A 5,418-nucleotide genomic window follows, 5' to 3' on the forward strand; every position below is an offset into this window, starting at 1 on the left:
TCACTTCTGCTCCAGTTTCCTGCTAATGTTCCTGGGAGGCAGTAGATGATGGCTCAAGTGCTTGAACCCTTGCCATCTAGGCGGGAGATCAGGATGGACTTCTTAAATCCCGACTTTGACCTGGACTGCCCCAGCTCTTGCAGGAATTGGGGGAGTGAACCAGTGGATGGAAGATTTGTGTGTGTGTATGTATGTGTGTGTATCACTCTGCCTTTAAATAAAAATAAATAAATAAAGCACATACAGGTATTTAAGAAAAATAGAGAATATTTTTATTTGTGGTGGTATTATTTTCAATTTACAAACAAGGACTCTGAATCTCAAAGAAATTAAATGACTTACACAACTTGAAATTTAAGAACAAATCTTGTTCTTTTGCTTTAAAATTAACTTTTTTCTATTTTCTTCATACAGTAGAAATACCTAAGTAAAAACTCCATACTTCCTATGCTCACACAGCTTTCAAATGAGTCTTTTGTCACCTCCATTATATTGTCAACACAGAATGCTTGCTATAAAGACATTCTAAAGCTGCCATTTTCTGTATCTCATTTTTTTTTATTAAAATGCCCCCTAATTAAAAGATACTATCAGGAAAATGAATTGAGAGGCAATGGTTTCAAACCACTATTTGCATAATGATGTATCTGTTGCTGTAGCTGCCTTTTCTTGTCTTTTTGATCAACAGCAGTGATAGCCTTATCTTTTCAGTGCTACAGTCATGAGGTTATTAAAAGGGACCAAATACCCTAACAGCCTTGTACCTTTGATTTTCTGCCACACTCTCCAAGTTAATGAGTAAGAGGGTCAAGGGAATTCATTCCTGTGCTTTAGGAAATCTACAAACAATATTAAAAGAGAAGTTGGTGGCAGATTAAGAAACTTTTAATAACCTTGTGCAAACCTTCCAGACACTCATTACTCAGCTTCAGTTAGCACGTATAGGTGATTGAAATATGCAATTTCAAAATATGCTGTGGGAGTTAGGAGAGAGCCAGCGGCTGACAGCGAAGTAGTTTGGGCAAGAAAAAAGAGATTTCAGGGCCAAGGAGTTCAGTGAAAGAGTCAGCTTTTTTATTTTTTCTGTATTTTAAACTAAAATAACCATGTAAGAAAGAATTTTGGAAGTCTTAGAGGGCCTTGCATGCATAGCATTTTGAAACTCACTAACTAAAAAATCATTGATTGATTTATCTGATTTTTGTATGGTCTGATTAAAAGAGGACATTACGTATTTCTCTCCCTTTCTCCCTCTTCTTCCTCCTCTTTGGCCTCCCCCCCTTCCCCTTTCTTTTTCTTAGAATACTCTTTTTCTAGAATATCAAGTAGCTTCCCAACACTTTACTAGATCCAGTCTAATAAATGGTGATTATAAGATACTTTCCTATTTAACTTTGAATAGGTATTTGTTTTCTTAAAGCTGTGCTTCTCAGAGCCAACTATGAATTCATATATAGACAGAGATTTGCAATTGAACTCCAATTCTAGCCTTAGCTGTTTCTACCACAGGAACTTGAACTAGACACATAATAGTTTAACACAGTATGTGTTAAGAATTGCATCAACATTTCGCAAATGAAAATCTGAGGCTCAGAAAAATTAAATGACTTATCAAAGTCACACAGCCACTAAAAAAATCTGGGACATTTGACTAACATCAAGCTATTCTTCCTTTTACAGAAAAATAATTTTTGTTCTTCCTAAGAATAGAATTTTTGCAAGGATCAGATGAACCAATGTTTATGAAAGTGTTCTATAAACTCAATATAGCAACAACCAAGTGTGAAAGATTTAGAGAGAATAGAGGAACAACAATGGCAGTGGAGGAAACCATATGGTCAAGAATGTGGAGAGAAGAGAGTATAAAATACAGTCAAGGTCATACCAACAGCAATGGGGAGTGTGACAGAACAGGGTTCATCAAATTTTTTCTGCAAAAGGGCAGAGAATAAATAGTGAAGACTTTGTAGTACACCTGTTCTGCTCAAATACTCAATTCTGCATGAAAGCAGCCATACATAATATGGAAATAAATAGGCTTGACTGAATTCAAATACAACCTTATTTATAGAGTCTGACATTTGAGCTTTATATCATTCTCATGTATCATAAAACATTATTCATCTTTTGATTTTTATTTTAATCATTGAAAAATGTGAAAAGCATTTAAACTCACAGACCATCCAAAAACAGGCCAGGTTTGGCCTACAGGGCATAATTCATAGATTCCTTCCTATAGAATACTGAGAAATCATAAAGTAGATGAACTTGTTTGGGTAAAGTTTGAGAGGTAATATGTTGTCACTCAAGTTCATTAGAAAGAAGATTACAAGCTATATTTAGCTTTGAGTACAAGGAATCTCAGTAGACTGTAAGGACACAGAACACTTAACAAGAAATCTGAATGTAGAGGTCCTATAGTCCTTTCTGAATTTAAGTATTGTCAGCAACTCAGACTCTACACATCCTTCTGTTCTGTCATTCTCAGCACATTATTTTTCTTTACTTATGCTTGATACCACACAGTCCAAGGATTTCTACGATGGCTGTAAGTGCACTGTCTTCACAATACCATCCCCAGCAAGAAGAGAGGAAAGACTTTTCCACAAATTCTCCCACTCTATCAACCTCTTCTGTCATATGTCTCTCAAAAACCCCACATAAGACCCCTTTGTGAAACCTGGGTCATGTGACCACATCTTTGCATTGCAGAGGAAAATGAAATTATCATTATTGGCTTGGATCAATCATTTGTAAAACAGCCCCAAGAGATTGAATTAAGATGGTGGAGTAGGGAGGGAGATTATTGCTTGAGTCTAGGAGAAGATAGTTTAAAAGAAGTGGAAAGAGTGCAGTCTTAGAGAAGAGTTATGGAGAAAAAGCAAAAGAAACTCGATGTAAATTGGAAGAACACAGTGGACCCACGTGGAGGGCAGAGATGCACACAACTTAGGACCCCACCAGCCGAGAGCCTCCACACCAGGGTTGGACAGCAAGGTGAGATCAGACTGCAGCAGCTGAAGCCACTGGTGAAAAAGCTGCAGGAAGAGCCTAGAGGGAATCTGGCTTGCAGCTCTATGCTCTATGGGGAATAGTGTACCTGCCAACAGAGGAGAAAAAACTAAGTGGGGGCATGTTTCTCTCTCTCCAGTCATCCTGCAAAGGCATCCTGCAGGGCCAAGTTGCTGTTTATCAATAGTCACCTTGAATGTGAATGGCCTCAACTCTCAGTTAAAAGATACAGAACTGGATGAAAACAAACAAACAAAATCTATTTGATGCCTAGAAGAAACACATCTCACCAAGACTGAAAATGAAAGGATGGAAAAAGATATTCCATGCTAACAGAAACCAAAAAGAGCTGGTGTAGCCATCCTAATATCAGACAGAATATACGTCAGCACAAAAACTGTTAAAAGAGACAAAGAAGAGCACTATGCAATGATATAAGGTGTCAGTTTAACAGGAAGATGTAACTATGACAAATGTATATGCACCTAATTACAGGCCAGCTGGCTATTTAAAAGAAATGTTGATAGATCTAAAGGGGGACACAGGCTTCCATACAGCATTTATGGGGGACTTTAATACCCCACTTTCATTTGTGTTTGTTTGTTTGTTTTTGACAGGCAGAGTTAGACAGAGAGAGAGAGAGACAGAGACAGAGAGAAAGGTCTTCCTTTCCATTGGTTCACCCCAAAATGGCCACTATGGCCTGCGCTGCACTGATCCGAAGCCAGGAGCCAGGTGCTTCCTCCTGGTCTCCCATGTGGGTGCAGGGCCCAAGCACTTGGGCCATCCTCCACTGCCCTCCCTGGCCACAGCAGAGAGTTGGACTGGAAGAGGAGCAACCGGGACAGAATCCAGTGCCCTGACCGGGACTAGAACCCGGGGTGCCAGTGCCACAGGCGGAGGATTAGCCTAGTGAGCCATGGCGCTGGCCCAATATCCCACTTTCAACAATGGACAGATCAACCAGACAGAAAATCAGAAGGAAACAACAGACCCCTCCCCACCAGCAGTGAAAATGGTGAAGCAGATTGACAACAAGTCTGCTTTTCAGGAAGCCTTGGACCTGCAGGAGATAAACTTAACAGGGTGGACTTCTCAGCCACATGGTGTGGACCCTGCAAAATTATCAAGCCTTTCATTCATTCTCTCTCTAAAAAGTATTCCAATGTGCAGTTCCTTGAAGTAGATGTGGATGACTGCCAGGATATTGCTGCAGAATGTGAAGTCAAATGCATGCCGACCTTCCAGTTTTTTAAAAAGGGGCAAAAGGTCAGTGAATTGTCTGGAGCTAATAAGGAAAAGCTTGAAGCCATCATTAATGAACTCTAATCATGTTTTCTGAAAACATAACCAGCTGTTTAAGATTTGTAATTTTTTATTTACAAAAAGTAGAATAATGAAACTATATACCCACATGCCATCTGATTATAAGTATCAATTCTACCCTTAAAAAAAAAAGAAGATCTGCTGCCTCTCAAGTGTACATATAAGCAAAAAGCTGGATTGGAAGAAGAGAAGCCAGGACTCAAACCAGACACTGTAACAAAGGATATGTAGATCCCAAAGGATATCACAGTGCTGTGACAAATGCTCAAACCTTTCACATATACTTTAATATCTAGGTTGTTTATAATGTGTAATACAATGTATGTGCTATATAATTAGTAATACTATATTGTTTAGAGACTAATTAAAGGAAACAGGTCTGTACATGTTCAGTACACATGTGATGGTTTTTTTTTTTTCAAATATTTTCTATCCGTAGTTGGTTAAATCTGTATATATGGAACCATGCATAAAGAGACCCTAGTATTATATGGATTTAGAAACTACTAATACTGTGGATTCTAATTTGACCAAAAGATTGCCAAGGGCAGGATCAATGGTGCTATGTGGCATGCCTACAACTATTTAGGCATCAAGCATACTTGACAAATTGAAGTGCTAGGGATTGCAAGCAGAGCTGAATAAATATTCCAGTAAAGAAAGAGAAAAGGAGTTTGAACAGGTAAGAAAGAAGAATGAAACAGAAACAAGGAAGGGAAATGTTTATGAGTTGAAGTATCTGTGAGCTAGACTCTTTTCCCTGAAAGACTGAAGCACTCCTGGGTGCAAATGCCTGCTTCTCTTCCATGCCTGCTGGTATTGCTGCATCCTCGCAGGAATGGAAAACAGTAGATCTAGGTTATTTTTTTTTAATCATAATGAATTATCCAAAAACAATTAGCAATGTCTCAGTGCAAAAGGACTGAGGAACATCTGATCATATGCAAAATAAACTTCAGTTAAAACGAGAAGATGGACTCATAGTATGGGCACCTCATCAGTAACAACTGGTACCTGTATTATGAACTACACAAAGTAGGGGTTTCAACTTCCATTCTCTTGTTTTATGATAGACATAGG

The 5,418-nt window shown here is 38.5% G+C and overlaps 1 pseudogene; it reads left to right on the forward strand.

Annotated features, from left to right (window-relative positions):
* The first annotated feature begins 4,027 nt into the window (after positions 1–4,027).
* Positions 4,028–4,341, forward strand: LOC133771340 (thioredoxin-like; annotated as a pseudogene).
* The last annotated feature ends 1,077 nt before the right edge of the window (positions 4,342–5,418 follow it).

The sequence above is a fragment of the Lepus europaeus genome, chromosome 12, assembly GCF_033115175.1.
Source record: "Lepus europaeus isolate LE1 chromosome 12, mLepTim1.pri, whole genome shotgun sequence".
Taxonomy (NCBI): Eukaryota; Metazoa; Chordata; class Mammalia; order Lagomorpha; family Leporidae; genus Lepus; species Lepus europaeus.